This window comes from Trichomycterus rosablanca, chromosome 1 (assembly GCF_030014385.1).
Source record: "Trichomycterus rosablanca isolate fTriRos1 chromosome 1, fTriRos1.hap1, whole genome shotgun sequence".
NCBI lineage: Eukaryota > Metazoa > Chordata > Actinopteri > Siluriformes > Trichomycteridae > Trichomycterus > Trichomycterus rosablanca.
The window spans coordinates 84,804,235-84,828,193 of record NC_085988.1 but is presented as its reverse complement, the minus strand read 5'-3'; the positions used below and the strand labels follow the sequence as shown (position 1 = coordinate 84,828,193).

General features: G+C 42.1%; 1 protein-coding gene across 5 annotated transcripts in view; it reads left to right on the top strand.

Moving 5' to 3' along the window:
• magi2a (membrane associated guanylate kinase, WW and PDZ domain containing 2a) overlaps window positions 1–23,959 on the top strand; it is a 123,615-nt gene that overhangs the window by 30,960 nt on the left and 68,696 nt on the right. The gene's annotated exons all lie outside the window — the stretch shown is intronic.

The window sequence follows — 23,959 nt, the reverse complement described above, 5'->3', positions numbered from 1 at the left end:
TCCTCTTCACAGGGAGGAAAAACTCTCTAGGAGAAGAGAAATGTGATTGTAATGTCTTGAAATAAGATGAATAAAGTGAGCAAAGTACATGTAAGATGTAGGATAGGTATCAAGCTACATCTTAAACAGGAGTAAATGAAGAGAACAGGTTTAAGACAAACGTGATGCTGTTTTGCAAATGTCATGTGTGTTATATGTATAATATCATGTGTTTGAAAGGATTGATGAATTATTTTATAATTTATTACATATTCTATGCAACCAACTTTGCCTTACATTCTAATTAATAATGATTCTAATTAATAACCTCAAGGTTAACAACAAGAGACTGGAAAACATTTGTTCAGTTCATGAAATAAAATGTGACTTCGAATGGTCTTCACTGCTGAATGAATTTAGATTTACTGCAGCAACTTTTCCACGTGTTATGACACAAATTCCACACTTTAACATTGTTCTGGTGCCTTACAGGTTGTTATGATGGCTTCATTAGTTATGTTTTAATATTAAAATGCTTTATAAATATATTGAAATGCTTTAACAGCAACCATTTTTTCATGCTATGACTGAGGACTTCAAATGATCTCATGTTACATCACTTTTACGCAAGTTTCTTGTTTTATTTCAGAATAAAGATTACGTTTTTTATTGCCTTACTTTTTTCATGATGTAGTAATATTATAACACATACTTGCCACTGGTGTGGCATAATTTCATTCTACTACTGCTACTTCAATCAATAAAGAACTAAAAAGCAAATTAAGTCATGAATATTCTGATGTAACAGGATAATTTGGAGTTTGTCATTCAGTGCAACATAAAATCATCATACAGTGCAACAAAAACATTTGCTTAAAATTAGGGATGCATCGATACCATTTTTTCCCAACCGAGTACGAGTACAAGTACATGTATTTTTGTACTCGCCGATACTGATACCTATTTAGAATGATGCAATCTGGAGCATTATGGGATAGTGTAGTTTTTAGTGTAAAATATAGTCCAGTGGAACAGTTGCTTGGGTTGCCGTCACTAATTGTAAAAAAAAAAAAAAAAAAACACCGCACAGACATCATTGAGAAAGCTTCTGACAAGCTAACGTTAACGTTCATTAATAAACGCACGTAATTAACGTTGTGCACATCGTACATGCGATGCGATTCTGCTGATTGAAATATTTACTTTAAAAGGATAATACAGTCCGATCCCATCTGAGCCGATTCTATCAGCACATACATTCGTGGTTCACCTCGGTAAATCGTAAACGACTCTGAGTCGGCTCCCGCTCTGTGGTAATAACCAGTATAATTAAGCCTGAGCTTTATAATGTAAGCGAGTCACACAAAATGTTCTGTAGTAGTTGGTGTTTATTTACAACCGCATCATTTATTATAACAGTAAACACGGAGAGATGACTGAGAAAAGAAACTTTTTAAGCTGCGCTTAAAATGAGTCGACTCCTGAATCACTTGTATCGACACTGTGAACAGAGTATTGAACACACACACGTCCTATAACAGCGGTCGCTGCTTTTGTAACCGGTTATCTTCGCTGTTAGCTCTATTTTGAAGTGTTTTTTTTTTTTCAAACGGAACTAAATAACATTAAACGTGCGTGTGAGCGTGGTCAGTGAGAATGATCTGTCTCCCGTGGGCGAAAAATGAATTGTTTTAGTTTTAGAAGTAAAAAAATCTCGCAATGTCACGCCCCCCAGTCAGGCACTCGCGCCCCCCCAGACAAGCACTGCCGCCCCCCAGTTTGAAAATCCCTGCGTTAACGCAACAACGTGCACTAAGCACAAGGTATCGGATGTTTAGTATCGGAGCCTCGTTTGCGAGTACGAGTACGAGTTAATGAGCGCGGTATCGGGCTAATACCCGATACCAGTATCGGTACTCATGCATCTCTACTTAAAATAACTGTAACAGTTAATTATTATACATTTTTTTCATGTGAATGCAAGAGAATCCAGACCTGCTTCATAGAAAACAGAGTTTGATTAGGTTTCAAATAGAATAGAATGTGTAGCAAAAACGTCTCGTATACAAATAAACAAAATCCCAAGATGCATTAGAGTACAAAAATGCACAGAAAATGTAAAACAGAGTAAGTACAGTTTCTTCTGAGGTTTTACATCTTTTGTAAGAGATATACTAAACTTATACATTTGAAATGGCTAAGATTGTTCCTTGTGTGTGTATTTTTATTTTTTATTTTATTTTTAGTGTATCGTTGCACTGAATGACGTTTTTGTGCCCTTGTTGTGTGTCAACACTAAAACTATCAAATAAGCAAAATGCTGAGGAAAAAAATACATATTTACATAGGTGACACATTTGTGCACGATATTAAATGAAAAAATTATACAGTTTAACCATTTTATTTATTTTTTTGGTACTTGGAACACCCTATTCGTCTTTCACCCACATATGCAAATAACAGCATTTCTTACTAACAATTACAATCAGAAGCTCTGATTGGTTCAGAAAGCGGACACGAGTCGAGTCCGAGTCGAGTCTGAAGTCGCTGTGTGTGCGACTTACATGTGACTCAGACTCGAGTCCCCATCTCTGCCACGAGAACTGTATTCTTCTGGACATGCGTCTCAAATTATTTTGCGCTGGACGTACCGGTGATCCATGCGGCCGAACGATTCCAGTTGTGATCCGTCATGGAGTCATGTTACGTGACCTTCTAATGGTTCCCGCTCACACATTTGGTCCCGCCTTCATCAGGTCATCCTGTAAGGTTCTTCATCGTCCTGATGTGGCTGCTCAGACCTCTGGATGAAATTTTGGGTTTTCTCCTTTGCCGCTGCACCATAGGTTTGGACCTTCTATGAATGTTCAAGGTCTTGGAAATCTTCTTCTACTCGTTGTCCTTTTGGTGCAATGAAACGTGAGCAGCTTCTTAGTTTACAGCGTGTTTGTGACACCTTGAACGCTTGAATCTCTGCATGGTGTTGATATAACACATCACAGCTGAAGCAGATAAAGACTTTTGCTTATTGAGTCCCAGTGGTTTCATCATGTCGTAACCCAACTTTAGGTCCCTCAGAGATCAGTAATATTCTGTACTGTAGGGGGTGAATAATTATGACATGGCAGCATTAACAGAATCTCCTGCAGCTAAGCACAATCCTGCTCGGTTAGAGTTATCAGTCCTCATGTTTTGGAGGGGTCGAATATTTCCGACTACAAGCATTGCTACCATGGGGTTTCCATAGCAACCGCTTCTCTTCTGCAGGAACTCCGTCAGACCTGTGATGCTCGTCTGTACCTTCTGTACCTTCATCTCTTTTCCTGTTATTACGTTCTTACTCTCTATTCTCTCCCTCAGTCATCTGAATCATAATGTAAGCTCTGCCACGCAGCCACTGTTGGGCCCTTGAGCAAGGCCCTTAACCCTCTCGACTGGTATATATACACCGATCAGCTATAACATTAAAACCACCTCCTTGTTTCTACACTCACTGTCCATTTTATCAGCTCCACTTACCATATAGAAGCACTTTGTAGTTCTACAATTACTGACTGTAGTCCATCTGTTTCTCTAAATACTTTGTTACCCCCTTTCACCCTGTTCTTCAATGGTCAGGACCCCCACAGGACCACCACAGAGCAGGTATTATTTAGGTGGTGGATGATTCTCAGCACTGCAGTGACACTGACATGGTGGTGGTGTGTTAGTGTGTGTTGTGCTGGTATGAGTGGATCAGACACTGCAGTGCTGCTGGAGTTTTTAAACACCTCACTGTCACTGCTGGACTGAGAATCATCCACCAACCAAAAATATCCAGCCAACAGCGCCCCGTGGTCAGTGTCCTGTGACCACTGATGAAGGTCTAGAAGATGAGCGACTCAAACAGCAGCAATAGATGAGCGATCGTCTCTGACTTCACATCTACAAGGTGGACCGACTAGGTAGGAGTGTCTAATAGAGTGGACAGTGAGTGGACACGGTATTTAAAAACTCCAGCAGCTCTGATGTGTCTGATCCACTCGTACCAGCACAACACACACTAACACACCACCACAATGTCAGTAGTCCTGTGGGGGTCCTGACCATTGAAGAACAGGGTGAAAGGGGGTAACAAAGCATGTAGAGAAACAGATGGACTACAGTCAGTAATTGTAGAACTACAAAGTGCTTCTATATGGTAAGTGGAGCTGATAAAATGGACAGTGAGTGTAGAAACAAGGAGTCTGTGGTTTTAATGTTATGACTGATCAGATGAACTGTAAGAGAGTTTTGCTCTGTCCTGTCTTGGTTATGACCAGTTGAGATGCTCGGGTCTTGGTGGTGGTCGGTGGTGGTGGTGGTCGGTGGTGAGGATGTACACTGTGTGCAACAACTCCTACTCATTTACACCTGTGTGTTTATCTGCTTCATCTGATCAGAACCTGATAGAACCTCACAGCTGCTGTTTGTAGCTCAGTAATGGTGATCATGGGTCAAGTGCTTTAGCTTCATGATACCTGTGTGTGTGTGTGTGTGTGTGTGTGTGTGGTGTGTGTGTGTGTGTGTGTGTGTGTGTGTGTGTGTTTATTAATATTAATGCTTAGAGCTGCGCTGGTTCCAATTGCTCAAGAATCGGCATCACCAAACAAACACCATAACATGCATTATTAAATACATCACACACACACACACACTCACACACACACACACACTCACACACACACACACTCACACTCACACACACACCTTCACTTCTGATTCATCAGTCCACAGCTCATGTTAGAAATGCCTCAGATGTTTCTAGATGCTCTTTTGCGCTCTTCAGACCCTAACATTAGTGATGAGGTTCTGCTGCAGACCACACAGTGGAGGTTCTGATTCCTGCCAGCTGAACCTTCCTACAGCTGCTGTGATGTGAGGTGGGAGTTTTGTTTCATCTTCATCTTCTACTGCTTCATCTTTATCTTCTACTGCTTCATCTTCTACTGCTTCATCTTTATCTGCTACTGCTTCATCTTTATCCTCTACTGCGTCATATTCTACTGCTTCATCTTTATCCTCTACTGCTTCATCTTCTACTGCTTCATCTTTATCTTCTACTGCTTCATCTTTATCCTCTACTGCTTCATCTTCTACTGCTTCATCTTTATCTTCTACTGCTTCATCTTTATCCTCTACTGCTTCATCTTTATCTTTTACTGCTTCATCTTCTACTGCTTCATCTTTATCTTCTACTGCTTCATCTTTATCTTCTACTGCTTCATCTTTATCCTCTACTGTGTCATATTCTACTGCTTCATCTTTATCTTCTACTGCTTCATCTTTATCCTCTACTGCTTCATCTTTATCTTTTACTGCTTCATCTTCTACTGCTTCATCTTTATCTTCTACTGCTTCATCTTTATCTTTTACTGCTTCATCTTCTACTGCTTCATCTTTATCTTCTACTGCTTCATCTTTATCCTCTACTGCTTCATCTTCTACTGCTTTATCTTTATCCTCTACTGCTTCATCTTCTACTGCTTCATCTTTATTCTCTACTGCTTCATCTTCTACTGTTTCATCTTCATCTTCTACTGCTTCATCTTTATCCTCTACTGCTTCATCTTCTGCTGCTTCATCTTTATCTTCTACTGCTTCATCTTTATCCTCTACTGCTTCATCTTCTACTGCTTCATCTTTATCCTCTACTGCTTCATCTTTATCCTCTACTGCTTTATCTTCGGCTGCTTCATCTTTATCTTCTACTGCTTCATCTTTATCCTCTACTGCTTCATCTTTATCTTCTACTGCTTCATATTCTACTGCTTCATCTTCTACTGCTTCATCTTTATCCTCTACTGCTTCATCTTTATCCTCTACTGCGTCATATTCTACTGCTTCATCTTTATCCTCTACTGCATCATATTCTACTGCTTCATATTCTACTGCTTTATCTTTATCTTCTACTGCTTCATCTTTTACTGCTTCATCTTCTTCTGCTTCATCTTTATCCTCTACTGCTTCATATTCTACTGCTTCATCTTTATCTTATACTGCTTCATCTTCTACTGCTTTATTTTCATCTTTATCTTCTACTGCTTCAACTTCTACTGCTTTATCTTCTACTGCTTCATCTTCATCTTCTACTGCTTCATCTTCCACTGCTTCGTCTTTTACTGCTTCATCTTTTACTGCTTCATCTTCTACTGCTTCATCTTCCACTTCTTCATCTTTTACTGCTTTATCTTTTACTTCTTCATCTTCTACTGCGTCATCTTCATCTTTATCTTCTACTGCTTCATATTCAGATCCTTAGATTCTTTCTTCCTTTCTTTCTCAATAGTATGTGGACACCTGATTATGAGCTTGCAACAATCTTCCCTTGATATCATGCAGCCCTGATCATTGTTTGAAGGAATCACATCTTCCACTGAGCTCCGTTATCTTTCAGAAACTCAGAGGAACATGAGGAACGTGATCAGGACGTCTTGCCCAAAAACAAATCAATACATTTGAATAATGTTTGTAGTGACAGTCTGTTATCTGAGCTGGAATCATCCGTCCTCGCTCTCCTCGTCACGCCAGAGAGAAACTGAGGTTTAACTTCGTCTCCATCTGGACGCTGCTTTTGTTTCCCTTCACTTCTAATCAGAACCTCAATCTGTTCCTCACCGACTCCTCACTGAGAGAGACCAGGAGCAAATATGAGACGAGCCGTCACGGCCCCAGAGGTCTCGCTTACCTGAGGGCGGTCCGTTAATCATCCAGGAGAAAGAACCTGCTGGGTCTTTAAGATAAACGTCACCTCTGATAATCAATCACTCAGACTCTGGTCGTTCTGAGCTCGGGTTCGAGTGTTCCTCACGTACACCCTCGTTATCCTCCTCGTCTCCAACAGAGGGATGCTCTGGCCTCCGTTTAACCTCATTAAAGCCGCCATCATTATGCAAACACGAGAAGAGGATCTGGAGTTTGGTTTCATTTTGTTTGGTTTTGTTTGGTTTCATTTTATTTTTGTTTGGTTTGATTCTGTTTGTTTTTTGTTTGATGTTTGATTTTGTTTGATGTTTGATGTTTGATTTGATTTGTTTTTGTTTGTTTTTGTTTAGTTTTTTTGTTTGGTTTGTGTTTGTTTGGTTTGATTTCGTTTGATGTTTGATTTTGCTTTATGTTTGATTTGATTTGTTTTTGTTTGGTATGATTCTATTGGTTTGTTTTCATTCTGTTGTTTAATTTTGTTTGGTTTGATTTTGTTTATCTTGATTTTGTTTGGTTTAGTTTGTTTTTGCTTGATTATGTTTGGTTTTAGTTAGTTTCATTTGGTTTGGTTTTGTTTGGTTAATTTTGTTTGGTTTGATTTTGTTTACATTTGTTTGGTTTTATTTATTTTGTTAGGTTGGATTTTTTTTATTTTGTTAGGTTTGGTTTTGTTAGGTTTGTTTTTGTTTGATTGTGTTTGATTTGATTTTGTTTAAATTTGTTTGGTTTTATTTGATTTTGTTTTGTTTGATTGTGTTTAATTTTGTTTGGTTTTATTAGATTTTTTTTGTTTTGTTTTGTTTGATTGTGTTTAATTTTGTTTGGGTAGATTTTTTTTTATTTTGTTAGGTTTGATTTAATTCAGTTTGTTTTTGTTTGTTTGTGTTTGATTTGATTTTGTTTCATTATGTTTGTTTTGATTTTGTTTAGTTTGCACTCGGATTGTTTCTAGCTCAGGTTGGAGTGTTCCTCACGTACACCGTCATTATCCATGTCGGAGAGTCGTCCTGCTCCAGTGGCCTCAGTTTAACCTCATTAAACTTTCCATCATTATGCAAACATGAAAAGTGGATTTGTAATTCGTTTAGAAAACGACTTCTGGTGGATCAATACCTGCCAATCTCCGTTTCTCCTCCGACAAACCTGAACAGAATTCATCATCTCGTCCTGGCTCAGAAAACAAAGTAGTGCGGGATTAAGACACGTCCTATTACTTTTGGCCATATAGTGCAACCTACGTAAAACCAGATTAATTAAGACTGTGCTGATGTGGACGTTGTTTACTTTGTTTTTACATGGTGTGTAACTATACCATTCGTGTCATACAACTTGCATGTGCCTCAGTAGCTCCGTTTCTGTTCTGGTCGTCTCGTACAGTCGCTCAGTGGTGATCATCTTCCTCCATGAGATATTCAGCAGTTTCAGTGTACAGGCTTCACATCCAGATGTGATACTAATTACACTTACTGTTTAGTGTAGTAGTGGGTGATTTGAAACACAGCCGCTCATGATGCTTTGGTTGGCTCATAATTTTTTGTTGTTGTTTTCTCATGATGTGACGGAATTGAGTCTGAAAACAGAAGTCAGAACAGCCGTACAGGAAACCCTGGGTGTTTGTTTTATTCCCATCATCTCCACCTTCTCTCTCACTGCATCTCCACTTTCATCCCTCTCGTCTTCACTTCCTCCTTCACTTAACCCACTTACAGTTCTAACACCGAGGTGGACGGTACAGGAACCACGACCTCCGTTCTCCAGTTACACCCTGCACTGCAGCAGCTCAGAGAGAGAGAGAGACGTGTGAGGAGTCTGAGAATACAGAGAGAGACGTGTGAGGAGAGACGTGTGAGGAGTCTGAGAATACAGAGAGAGAGACGTGTGAGGAGAGACGTGTGAGGAGTCTGAGAATACAGAGAGATAGATGTGGGAGAGTCTGAGAATACAGAGAGATGTGGGAGAGTCTGAGAATACAGGGAGAGAGATGTGGGAGAGTCTGAGAATACAGAGAGAGAGATGTGGGAGAGTCTGAGAATACAAAGAGAGAGAAGTGTGAGGAGAGACATGTGAGGAGTCTGAGAATACAGAGAGAGATGTGGGAGAGTCTTGAGAATACAAAGAGAGAGAAGTGTGAGCAGAGGAGTCTGAGAATACAGAGAGAGACATGTGAGGAGTCTGAGAATACAGAGAGAGAGACGTGTGAGGAGTCTGAGAATACAGAGAGATTTGTTTTTGTTTGATTTGGTTTGATTTAGTTTGATTCGATTTGTGTTTGTTTGATTTGTTTTGTTTGATTTGTTTTGTTTAATTTGTTTTGTTTGATTTGGTTTGCTTTTGTTTGGTCTGTTTTGATCTTTGACCACATGCCTCCTTACACACATTCATGGCTACTAATCTCATCTTCACACCGTCCAGCAGCAGATCTTCTTTAATCAGAGAGTCTCAGAAGGTTCCGAGGACCAAAGTTCCTCCTCAGAGTTCCTTCACTTCTCGTCTCTTCACCCTGATTGGACAGAACAGAAGTTCCAGGTTACACCAGGTGAACATGGTGAGTTAGACACTGGGTTTAGTTCCTGGATCTTCTAAGTCTGGGAGTAAATAAACAGAGAGCAGCAGCTGGTACAGAGAGGAGATTCTCTCATGTCCATCGTTCCTGAGTCCTTTGATGAGACCCGGAGGGTACGAGGGTTCCTCTATGAGCTGTACTTGATCGAGGATGGACCGTTTTGGGGGGATTGTTCCACCCCGACTCTCAGCGTGATGGTTTTGTCTTTATTTGTTCGCTTTATGTTTTCGTTCCTCTTCATTCTCTGCTCGCGTTCGGATGTGTCACCATGGAGACAGATATGATGCTGGCTGGGTGGGTTTTCAGTCACCGATCACCATCACACACACACACACACACAGGCGCGTGTTGGAACAGTGAGGGGTCCATCTTAACCTGGATCTATTGAGCTGAATGTGTGTGTTGCAGCCACGACTGGTTCTATTTTTAGACACGCACACACACACACACACACACACACACACACACACACAGAATCATAAAGACTAGATGAATTTCTTCTCCTCTCAGGTGGTGTGTGTGTGTGTGTCAGTATTTGTCCGTGTGTAGTTATGTGAGTGTGTGTTGTTTTATCTTGTGTACAGAGCACAGAGACTCAAACAGAAGGAAACTACAGCGTGTTTACTGTGTTTTACTGTTAGTCACAAAACAATAGTTGTTGTTTTTTTTGGCTTATTGTTACCGATTTATTGATGAAAATATTTGACCCAATAACGAACCAACTAATTAAAGGTGGAAATTTGAAAAGTGAGACTCTGGTTACGTCTGGTGAGAAGCACGTCCAGGATTTCAGGGTCTTACGTGGTAGCCGTGGTGTGTATCAGAAAATAATTCACCAGAACGTAAGGTCAGGGCGGCACGGTGGCTCGGTGGGTAGCACTGTGGCCTCACAGTGAGAAGGTCCTGGGTTTGACTCTCGAGTGGAGCCGTCCGGGTCTTTTCTGTGTGGTTTGCATGTTCTCCCCGTGTCTGTGTGGGTTTCCTCCCACAGTCCAAAGACGTGCAGTCAGGTTAACTGGCGATACTAAAAAATGCCCCAGATGTGTGTGTGTGTGTACACCGATTAAGCATAACATTATGACCACCGTCCTTATATTGTGTTGGTCCCCCTTTTTGCTGCCCCATACACAACAAACTGCTGCTCTGTGTATTCTGACACCTTTCTATCAGAACCAGCATGAACTTCTTCAGCAGTTTTGTTGGATCGGACCACATGGGCATCAGTGAGCCTTGGCCGCCCATGACCCTGTCGCCGGTTTACCACTGTATTGATAGATACTGACCACTGCAGACCGGGACACACCCTACAAGAGCTGCAGTTTTGGAGATGCTCTGACCCAGTCGTCTAGCCATCACAATTTGGCCCTCAGATCCTCACGCTCGCCCATTTTTCCTGCTTCTAACATCAACTTTGAGGATAAAATGTCACTTGCTGCCTAATATACCCCCCACTAACAGGTGCCTTGATGAAGAGATAATCAGTGTTATTCACTTCACCTCTCAGTGGTCATAATGTTATGCCTGCTCGGTGTATATGTTTGCCCTGAGGGTGTTTCTCTGTACTTTGTGCCCATTGAGAGCTGGAATAAGCTCCAGCTCCCCCCATGAATTAGAGAGTGAGTGAGTAAGGACGTGAGGTCATCCGTCCATGAGCTGAAGCTGAGGTGTCATTTCAGGTGACCATCATATCAGGTCTAAAAGCTTTGCCGTCCCACTCGGTGTGATCAAAATTCCATTTCAGCCTTAAGACGCTTACTGAGCATGCTCAGTCTGACCCAACTGAGTTCCACTCAGGTCCCAGTTACTCAATAAACTCCAGATCCCAGTTAAGCCAGTATAGCTTCTCTAGTTTCTACAGGAACACTAGGCCATGATCATTCCAGGACATTCCAGAAAAGTTGAGACAGAAAAATGATGCCACTTGTAAGCCCAGATCTAAGGATCTAGGACTCCACTGAACCACACTGAGAGCCACAATGAGGAAATCCAAGGGCTCAGTGACAGCTCAACCACAAAGTCAGAACAACGTCCAGTCCACAGATGTCTGAAGCCTCAGCTAAGATCAGCGTTCCTAATTCCACAACTCAAAAGACCAGGCGGAGACTGTGGTTACGTCTGGTGAGAAGTGAGTCCAGGATTTCAGCAGCGGTGTGAGGATGTGAGGATGCTGGAACCAATCCTGGAGGTCCTGAAAATAATCAAGGAGGACGTGAGGTCATCCGTCCATGAGCTGAAGCTGAGGTGTCATTTCAGGTGACCATCGCAGCAGGTCTAAAAGCTTTGTCGACCCACTCTGTGTGAACAAAAATCCATATCAGCCCTGAGATGCTTACTGAGCATGCTCAGTCTGACCCAACTGAGTTCCACTCGTCCTCCTCTGAGCTTTCTCTACCTCAGGTCCCTGATCCCAGTTACTCAATAAACTCTAGATCCCAGTTAAGCCAGTATAGCTTCTCTAGTTTCTACAGGAACACTAGGCCATGATACTTCCAGGACATTCCAGAAAAGTTGAGACAGAAAAATGATGCCACTTGTAAGCCAGATCTAAGGACCTAGGACTCCACTGAACCACATTGAGAGCCGCTACCTCTACAAGGAGGAAATCCAAGGGCTCAGTGACAGTTTAACCAACAACGTCCAGTCCATAGACGTCTGAAGCCTCAGCTAAGATCAGCGTTCCTGATTCCACAACCCTAAAGACCTGGCGGAGCGAATAGAGAATCACCGTTAACCCGGGAACCTTCTGCGGTCGTGTCCTGGACTGACTAGTTACAGTCGGAACGTTTTGGACAGTGAGACGCCTGGTGAGAAGCGAGTCCAGGATTTCAGCAGCAGTGTGAGGATGTGAGGACGCTTTTCTGGAACCAATCCTGGAGGTCCTGAATGAGTTCCACTCTCTCAGAACATAATCAAGGAGGACGTGAGGTATTCCGTCCATGAGCTGAAGCTGAGGTGTCATTACAGGTGTGAAATTGGCATCCAAAATCTGTGGTGTGTAACGGCTCTTTGACCCCCAGCTTCTATTGTGCTGTAGGCATCCTTACACCCCTCCCCTTTAATCTGCATTCAGGATGCGTCTCGGAAAGGCTGTTGGGTCCATCTGCACCCGTCACGCTTTTATTACCCTTCTGATCAAACACACACTTGCCAGACCCCAGAGCTTCTGCCCAAATGAGTCAGATACAGTACCACACTCGTACACTCGCTCACATTTCGACTTAACCCCCCTCGGCTAGAGCCAGCGTGTCCTCAAACACACCCAATCATCCTCTGATGGATCAAAGAAGCGGCGTGTAGACCGGAGACGACACGGAGACGACACGGAGACGACACGGAGACGAGTCTCGCTCAGGTGGAAGATCTATTTTTTATGAAGCCATTAAGACTCTCTCGGTTGAAGATCGCTCCCGTTTAAGAACCCCGTCTGAAAATATTTGCTTTGCTCCTCGTTCCTCTCTCAGTCCGTCCCGTCTTTTTATAAACCGACCCAGATAAAAGCTTCCTGCGTCCGTTCCTTCTGTCCTCACCTACACGTTTTAAAAGAGAATCGATCATACGTGTCGCCTCAAAGATCTTTTCAGAATTTTTGAACCAGTTAAATTAGTCAGTGATATGTGCAAAAGTATGTGGACAGACGGATGAATGGGTGGGGCCAGTGATAGCTCAGTGGTTAAGGTACTGGACTAGTAAACAGAAGGTTGCCGGTTCAAGCCCTGCTACCACCAAGTTGCCACTGTTGGGTCCCTGAGCAAGGCCCTTAACCCTCAATTGCTCATCGTGCTCCGCTCATTGTGTAAGTCGCTTTGGATAAAAGCGTCTGCTGAATGCTGAAAATGTAAATGGATGAATGGATGAGTTCTTATACAGAGGGATAGACGGATGGGTGGGTTCTTATATGGATGGATGGATGGATGGGTGGGAGGGTTCTTATATGGATGGATGGATGGATGGGTTCTTATATGGATGGATGGATGGGAGGGTTCTTATATGGATGGATGGGTGGGAGGGTTCTTATATGGATGGATGGATGGATGGGTTCTTATATGGATGGATGGATGGGAGGGTTCTTATATGGATGGATGGATGGGTTCTTATATGGATGGATGGATGGATGAGTTCTTATATGGATGGATGGGTTCTTATATGGATGGATGGATGGATGGATGGGTTCTTATATGGATGGATGGATGGATGAGTTCTTATATGGATGGATGGGTTCTTATATGGATGGATGGATGGATGGATGGATGGATGGATGGATGGATGGGAGGGTTCTTATATAGACGAATAGATGAATGGATGAGTTCTTATACAGAGGGATAGATGGATGGGTGGGTTCTTATATGGATGGATGGATGGGAGGGTTCTTATATGGATGGATGGATGGATGGATGGATGGTTTCTTATATGGATGGATGGATGGATGGATGGTTTCTTATATGGATGGATGGATGGATGAGTTCTTATATGGATGGATGGATGCATGGATGGATGGATGAGTTCTTATATGGATGGATGGATGGGTTCTTATATGGATGGATGGATGGATGGGTTCTTATATGGATGGATGGATGGATGGGTTCTTATATGGATGGATGGATGGATGGGTTCTTATATGGATGGATGGGTTCTTATATGGATGGATGGATGGATGGATGGATGGGAGGGTTCTTATATAGACGGATAGATGGCTGGATGGATGGGTTCTTATATGGATGGATGGATGGATGGGTTCTTATATGGATGGCTGGATGGATGGGTTCTTATATGGATGGATGGATGTATGGGTTCTTATATGGACGGATTCATTCGTCTATTCATCCCTCCACCAAACAACCATCCATCCATCTATTTATCCATCCATCCATCCATCCATCCATCCTTCCATATAAGAACTCATCCATCCATCTATTTGTCTATATAAAAACCCTCCCATCCATCCATCCATCCGTATAAGAACTCATCCATCCATCAACTAACCAACCAACCATCCATCCTATTCATCTATCTATCCATTTGTCTGTCCATCCATCCATCTGTCCAGACATCCATCCATCCATATAAGAACCCACCCATCCATCCATCCATATAACAACTCACCCATCCACCCATCTATCCATTTAAGAACTCACTCATCGATCCAACCATCTATTCATCTGTCTATCCATCCATGTACTAACCATCATCATTCATTCATCTAATCATTCATGTGTGACTCGGTCAGTGGTGAATTTTCAGCTGCCAGTTGAGCAGAGCTGCTGACGTCTGTGTGTACATCAGAACAGAATTGATGCTGTGTGTGTGTGTGTGTGTGTGTGTGTGTGTGTCTGTGTGTGTGTGTGTGTGTGTGTGTGTGTTTGATTTTCCCTGAGGGGGGTACGGAGATGAACTCTCCTCTGTTACCACAAAATGTGTCAGCTGTCACATCTGCTCCAGCGAGACGGGCTTCAGCCAAATGGCTGGAAGTGGCTCCGGCAGGAAGTGATGTCGCTGAGAGCGGCAACATCTCAGAGTCTCACCCTCAAGGACACGTAGTCTATATGGCCAAAAGTATGTAGACGCCCCTCTTAATTAGGACGTATATAGAAGCTATTTTGTGGTGGGGTGATGAATTCGGTTTGGACGGCTCTGTGCAGTGGGCTGACCGTGACCCCAGTGAACAGCTTTGGGATGAATTGGAACGCTGATTGTGATAAGCCGTCCCAGTACCAGACCTCACAAACGCTCTTTCAGCTTAATGGGCAGAAATTCCAACAGACGCACTCCAGAATCTTGTGGAAGTCAGTGGTAGCCCAAATGTAGGACTAGTATTTGGAAGGTCCGCCAGGTTTGCACGGTTGGTCCCTTGAGCGAGGCCCTGAATCTGGTCACAGCGGGTTCTGTCCAGGCGTCCAAATAATTTTGACAGTATTGCGCGTAACCATAGAAACGCGGGGAACCTGGATGGACCCCTCGGTGGACGATCTCTCAGGAAGGACTCGGATCTTCTCTCCTAACGAGAGCCGTGAGTCGGTCTCGCCCCGCTGACTCACGCCGCCAGCCTGATTACTGCCCCGTGTGTGTGTGTGGTGTGTGTGTGTGTGTGTGTGGTGTGTGTGTGTGTGTGTGTGTGTGTGTGACTGTGTATGACGCACGTTTGTGGAGCCGCTGTTTCTCCTTCGCTTTCTCCGTCTCCAGCGGACGATAATAAAGACCAAGGTTCTCATTAAGGTCCTCCTGGTCTGCAGAGGACATGCACACGATACGGCCAAAAGTTTGTGGACGCCTGACCCGGGTCCACTCCTCTGGAAAGCCCGTCCGCAAGACTTTGGAGTCTGAAACCACATACTGAATAATATAGAAAATACACGACGTGGTCAGAAGTATTTGGACGCCTGACCGTGAGGTTGTTGGACGTCGTATTTCAAAAACAAACGGTTATGGGCAGCTGTAGCCTTGTGGTTAAGGTACTGGACTAGTAATCAGAAGGTTGCCACTCTTGGGCCCTTGAGCAAGGCCCTTAACCCTCAATTGCTCAGACTGTATACTGTCACAGTGCTGTAAGTCACTCTTACACTCTTAAGTCACGCTTCTAAGAAGCTTCTCTCAAGACGTTAAGGTATGTCTGTGGGAATTTGTGCCCGTTTAGTCAAAGCGCCTGTATGGCTGAGGACTGACTGATCAGTCGATGTTCCGGTTCTTCCCAGAGCTGTTGAGTTTTGGCATTTAGTAGCATTTAGCAGTCAAAGTGACTTACAGTATACAGTCTAAGCAATTAAGGATTAAGGGCCTTGCTTAAGGGCCCGACAGTGAAAACCTGGCAGTGGTGGGGTTTGAACCAGCAACCTTATGCTTACTAGTCCAGTACTTTTACTGCCCTGTGCAGGACACCGGAGTTTCTGTAAACCAAGAACTGCTGGAACAGGAAAGGTCCTTCCCTAAACTGTTGCTGCAACGTTGGAAGCACGTCCTGACCTGTTAGTAATTGTCGCGTCCGAAACACATACATTTAAAATTTAGACGGGGCGTCCCAATACTTTTGATCATATATAAAGTGTATAGGGTAGTTCAGGCTGTTCGTAGATTTTTGGGACGTCTGAGCTCTTTTACTTCCTCCTGGCTTTGGTCCAGCACCGCCCGCCGTAGATGGACTGCAGGTCATGGAGCTGTGGTCAGAAGATGCTCTCGGCTGACCGCACCACCCTCATGAGTCCACCTATGCCTGCTTTTCCTCCCAACTTAGTCATATCCACTTCCCCATCTGTAACCTCCCTCAGTGCTGCAGAGCATCTTCTATCAGAGAATCAGAGACACCGCTTCTTTTCACCCGCGGGAGACCAGGCAAAGGGCCTGTGTCCACATAACTCTGGTCTTATAGTGCCTCACAGCAAGAAGGTCCTGGGTTCGATGCCCAGGTGGAGCGGTTTGGGTCCTTTCTGTGTGAAGTTTGCATGTTCTCCTCGTGTCTGTATGGGTTTCCTCCCACAAGGAGAATTGTACGTGTGCCCTACGATGGACTGGCGCCCTGTCCACGGTGATTCTGTGTGCCTTGCTCCCACTGAGAGCAGGGATAGACTCCAGCTCCCACTGCGACCCTGATCAGTATAAGCGGCTAAGAAAGTGAGTGAGTGTTTGATGTCTTTAGAGAACGAAGTAATCCAACACCCATATCACCCAGACAACAATTTGACCAGAGTCGAACCCACATCATGGTGGCACTTCGTTCAGGGAACAATAAAATCCTCACTTACTATCAAACGTGAGCTCATCTGTCCATGAGGCGAAGCCGAGGCATGATGTTATTCAGCAGCACTCTGGAGAGAGGAAGCCATACGAAGGTGAATAATCTGTTATCAGGTCACATGAAGCTTTATTTCATTCAGGAATCGAATCTATGCGACCGGGCGTGGTGATACGATGATACGTTGATGCGATGATACTTTTAACTAAGATTAAATCTCATGAAGAATCTATGAAGCGAAACGTGATCCATCATGAGTCCCGGCTTTATAGAATCAGAACTCCAGACGGCTCAAATTAAAATAAAGTTAAATGCATCACCTACAGGAAGTTCCTCCATGTGTTGAAGTTGTAAGTTGTAGGAGTTGCGTCCTTCTGCATTGCCACTTTGGCCAGCAGAGGAGGCACGGAGGCGCAGACGATCAGTTACATTTACAGCATTAACAGCTGTGACACTAACATCTGTTTCTCTCATGCTATTTAGGTGGTGGATGATTCTCAGCACTGCAGTGACACTGACATGGTGGTGGTGTGTTAGTGTGTGTTGTGCTGGTATCACTGTCACTGCTGGACTGAGAATCATCCACCAACCAAAAATATCCAGCCAACAGCGCCCCGTGGGCAGGGTCATGTGACCACTGATGAAGGTCTAGAAGACGACCGACTCAAACAGCAGCAATAGATGAGCGATCGTCTCTGACTTTACATCTACAAGGTGGACCGACTAGGTAGAAGTGTCTAATAGAGTGGACAGTGAGTGGACACGGTGTCTGATCCACTCATACCAACACACACTAACACACCACCACCATGTCAGTGTCACTGCAGTGCTGAGAATCATCCACCACCTAAATAATACCTGCTCTGTGGTGGTCCTGTGGGGGTCCTGACCATTGAAGAACAGGGTGAAAGGGGGCTAAAAAAGTATGTAGAGAAACAGATGGACTACAGTCAGTAATTGTAGAACTACGAAGTGCTTCTGTATGGTAAGTGGAGCTGATAAAATGGACAGTGAAGTTCTGCTCATTTGGACTAGAGGACGATGAGGGCTCGACGTTCACGCCTATTTAACCGGGGTTTTGATTTATCCACATTCGTGAACCACGACTGATCCTTTGGGGGGTCCTTTTTATACCCAGCACCCTTTTATTACCTTACCTGTTCATTATGGGATATTCTATTCCCAAACCATAGGCACCAATATCAAGTCACTCATCTAGAAAGGATTTGTACTAGTAGATTATTGAGTGTGTCTGTGGGAATTTGTGCCCGTTTAGTTGAAAAAGCCTTTGTGAGGTCAGACTGGTGTTGGACAGACCCCGGAGGCAGCGATAGTCCAGATGAATCCCAGTTAATACCCAGATACCCGGCCTCATTCACCCTCTCATCTCTGTGAATGCGTGGATGCTTGCTGACATCACCCCGCCCGTCTCTGTTCCCCTTCGCGTCGCCCCCTCGTGCTAGTCAGGAGTTTGTTTAGGCGCCGTTAGATCCCCGCTAACAGTTTTCCCAGTTTGTGTCGCGCTGACGAACCGCTTATTCTTCCGACTCGGATTTTCCTCGCCGCCGGCCGAGCGGCGACCGCTCCTGACGTTCGGCGGGTGTCAGCGCAGCCCCGGAACCCACGTCTTACTGTCACCAGCGCAGACGTAGCCGAGTTTAGAGATCAGAGCGAAGCTACAGCGCGATGTAAGAGAGTACAGGACAGGACGACAGCCGTGGTGAGAGGTAGAAGCACCGGGAACGTCTGAGATACGAGTGTAGCAGGTGCAGCAGTGTTGTTGGGATTTGGTCTCTTTATTAAGAACACACCCTGTTAGCGCTGGTCAGTGGACAGTTCGTCTCCTGTTTGTGCTTAAAAAAGTGTTTAAAAATCCCAACAACACTGCTGCACCTGCACAGAACAGCACATACTGCCATGTTAATACCCAGTACTGATATAAGTAAATACAATTAAAAAAGCAATGTAGGACCTAAATTAATAATATAATTAATAATATAATAATAATTTAATAATTAAAAAAATAATTTACTAATTAAAAATAAATAATTTACTAATTAAAAAATAAATAAATAATTTAATACTTAAATAAAAAAATAATTTACCAATTAAAAAAATAATTAATTTACTAATAAAAAAAAATACTAATTAAAAAAATTTACTAAATAAATAAATGAATAAATGATTTAATAAGTAATTAAATAAATATATAATTTAATAAATAAATAATTTAATAAATAAATAATTTACTAATTAAAAAATCAATAAATAATTTACTAATTAAAAAAAATACTTTACTAATTAAAAGAATTATAAATAATTTACTGATTAAAAACATAAATAAATAATTTAATAATTAAAAAATTAAATAAATAATTTAATAAATAAATAGTTTACTAATTAAATAAATAAATACAGTTTCTAAATTTCTAAAATTTTTATTTTTCTAACAAAAGATAGTGACAATAAATAAATAAATACACGGTTTTTTGCTGTGTTATAATTAAATACCCGAAATCCACTGTGTTGTGATTTTTTTTTATAATAGCTTAACCAAAATCAAAATTATTTTACAGGAGGGTAAAAAAGTGTAAAGGCCAGATGGGCTACAGTCAGTGATTGTATACCTACAAAGTGCATTAGTGAATAAATACACATTTCAGAGAGGTGTTTCTAATAAAGTGCTCGACAAGTGAGTTGTACAAATACTTCTGTACTATAGTTCACACTATAGTTTAGAGCCCTGGGATGGGACTCGAACCCATGACCTTAGATCCCATATTGCTGTGTGACACCCACATTACCGGCAGCTCCACCGTGCCGTGCTCAGCCCTGTGATGTACTTTATATAAGTATGTTGTATAAGGTCAAACGTTTTTGCCTCTTCACCTTCATTCATTCATTCATTGTTCTTTGTGTCATCATGGTCAGGGTTCCAGTGCCACCCCAAAAACACTAGATTCGAGACAGGACTCTCCTGTAGACATATCACTTCTTTATCATAGTGCATCACACGTTCATTTTCTCAGTCACTACCTTTCCTTCATCCTGGGGTAATTTAGAGCAGCCAATCCACCTTCTGCATGATTTGTAAGGTGGGACGAAACCGGGGTAATTTCTGTAGCTCCTCAAGTGCTGGGAGATGAGGATCAAACCCAGGTTCTAACATCATGTTGCTTTGCAGCACCCACTCTTAACAGCTATGCTGTGTTACAGTCAGCATTCCAATTCATCCCAAAGTGAGTGAGGTTACAGAGCCCTGACCTCCACCCCACTGAGCAGCTTTGGAATGAACTGGACACAAACTCTCTCTTAACTAAATGAGCACAAATTCCCACAGTCACGTATCGTGTGTGAGCGTGTGTGTTAATAAGAGGAAAGTGCAGCGGTAGCAGGTTTGTATTAGCGGTTAATGTGTGTGAGTGTGTGTGTGTGTGTGTGTGCGTGTGCGTGTGTGTGTGTGTGTGTGAGGCCGCCGGTGTTCTCCGGGGTTAATGGTGCGATCAGAAGGAACACAAAGCAGCTTGCTGACGCAGAGCGTCCCTCTCACCGGGAACCGAGGGATTAGAGGGATGAACCCAGCTACAGCCGGCGTCTAACCAAAACCTGTAACCTTCTACTGACCCCTTACACCACGGAGAACATGCTCATACATGATCATTCACTGTACCGAAAGTATTCGGACGCCTGACCGTAAGCGTGTCGGACGTCCCATTTAAAAAACAAATGCTGTTAAAACTGAGTGACCTCTTTGTGATTTCTTCTGAGAAGCGTCTCACAAGACTTCGTAGTACGTCTGTGGGAATTTGTGCCCATTCAGTCAAAAGATGGCTCTGGTTGATCAGTTGGTGTTCCGGTTCATCCCAGAGCTGTTGAGTGGGGCTGAGGTCAGGGCTCTGTGCAGGACACTGGAGTTTATTTAAACCAAGCTTCTTTGGAAAGGGCCTTCCCTAAACTGTTGCTGCGAAGTTGTTTGCAACTGTTGTGGCTGAAACACATGAATTCAAAAATTAAAAGGGGCGTCCCGATACTTTTGTCCATGTAGTTTATATAAATATACGTATTTTGTGCTGTTCATTTTGCGCATGTACCGAATCTTAGAGTCGATTCCTTGATTCCTTGTTTCAAGAATAGGGAGTCGACTCTGAAGCTTCAGATTCATTTATCTAAAACGATTCATTCACAGTCACATAATTTTATTATAATCCTGTATAGCCTTATTCATTCATTCATTTATTTATTCATTTATTTATTCATTCATTTATTTATTTATTCATTTATTTATTTATTTATTTATTCATTCATTTATTCATTCATTTATTTATTCATTCATTTATTCATTCATTCATTTATTTATTCATTTATTCATTCATTCATTCATTTATTCATTCATTTATTTATTTATTCATTCATTCATTTATTCATTCATTTATTTATTCATTCATTTATTCATTCATTCATTTATTTATTCATTTATTTATTCATTCATTTATTCATTTATTTATTTATTTATTCATTCATTTATTCATTCATTTATTTATTCATTCATTTATTCATTCATTCATTTATTTATTCATTTATTTATTCATTCATTTATTTATTTATTCATTTATTTATTTATTTATTCATTCATTCATTTATTCATTCATTTATTTATTCATTCATTTATTTATTTATTCATTTATTTATTTATTTATTTATTCATTCATTTATTCATTCATTTATTTATTCATTCATTTATTCATTCATTCATTTATTTATTCATTTATTCATTCATTCATTCATTTATTCATTCATTTATTTATTCATTCATTCATTTATTTATTCATTCATTTATTTATTCATTCATTTATTTATTCATTTATTTATTTATTCATTCATTTATTTATTCATTCATTTATTTATTCATTCATTTATTCATTCATTCATTTATTTATTCATTCATTCATTCATTCATTTATTTATTTATTCATTTATTCATTCATTCATTTATTTATTTATTCATTTATTCATTTATTCATTAATTCATTCATTCATTTATTTATTCATTCATTCATTTATTCATTCATTTATTTATTTATTTATTTATTTATTCATTTATTTATTTATTTATTTAATAATTCATTCATTTATTCATTTATTTATTTATTCATTTATTCATTTATCCACTCTAAAAGGAGGAACAAAGGAACATCCATCTGGTTGCTGGCCGTCCTCTTCTTCTTTTACCTTCAGCTCCTCTCAGTGTGATCGTCTTTTCCAGTGAATCAGTTCTGTTTAGAATGTGTCTACAATAGTGGAGCTTCAGTTTGGTTCTTCAGCCGGGTCTCAGTAGAACTGAACTGAACTTCTCCTCAGAGACTCTTGGCGTGTTTATATAACTTTGAGACAGTTAGTGGGTGTGGCGCGACTCTTTCACCCTCTGTTAGGATGGATGGATTTTTTGCACAGACTTTCCCCAGACGGCAAATCTCATAAAACAACAGACGTCTGACCGGGCGAGGCTCCGTTTCAGTCTGATCGGTCTAATAATGGACGTCTGTTGATGTCTCCGTCCGGTTCTGTCCTTCTGTAATCGGCTCCTCGTTAAAACTCTGATTAATTGAGGAAACGAGCTGAAATACGATGCAGACTAATGGTTTAAACAACCCCCCCCCCCCCCCTCCCCATCCCCCCAACTCTCAGTCTCAGACTCCTGAGATCCAGGAAGCTCCTTCAGAGACCCGGTACGGGCGAGTGGGGCTCCTCAGGCGGCACTTCTTCACTCCTTCACACTCATGAATGATTTCTGATCCTTATATGGACAAAAGTATTGGGACGCCATTTCTAATGACTGAATTTGTGTGTTTCAGACACAGCAAGTGGCCATAAGTGTGGAAAGCATTGAAATGTGTGTGTGTGGGGGGGGGGGGGGGTTTCTAACTGTTAGCCGATGTAGTAAAAGTACCTGGTGTTTATTACTTTACATAGCTCAGCACAGTCACACACACACAGTCACACACACACAGTTACACACACACAGTTACACACAGACACACAGCACCAGACAGTTACAGCACACACACACAGTCACACACAGAGACACACAAACAGTCAGACACACAAACACAGTCGCACACACACAGACAGGCACACACTCAGACACACACAGTCACGCACACAGACACACAAACAGTCACACACACAGTCAGACACACAAACACACACAGTGTCATACATACAGTCACACACACAGTCACACACACACACAGACAGGCACACAGTCAGACACACAAACACACACAGTGTCATACATACAGTCACACACACACAGTCACACACACACACAGACAGGCACACACACAGTCACACACAGTCAGACACACAGTCACACACACACACAGTCGAACACAGAGACACACACACAGTCAGACACACAAACACACACAGTCTTATACATACAGTCACACACACACAGTCACACACACACACAGACAGGCACACACTCAGACACACAAACACACACAGTGTCATACATACAGTCACACACACACAGACAGGCACACACTCAGACACAAACACACACAGTCTCATACATACAGTCACACACACACAGTCACACACACACAGACAGACAGGCACACAGTCACACACACACACAGTCACACACACACACACAGACAGGCACACACTCAGACACACACACAGTCACACACACACACAGACACACACAGTCACACACACAGTTACACAGACAGACAGGCACACACTCAGACACACACACAGTCACACACACACACAGTCACACACACAGTTACACAGACAAACTGGCACACAGTGTCACACGCACACACAGACACACACGCACAGTCACACACACACACAGAAAGACAGGCACACACTCAGACACACACACAGTCACACACACACACACACAGTCACAAACACGCATAGTCACACACAGACACACACACACAGTCACACACACAGTTACA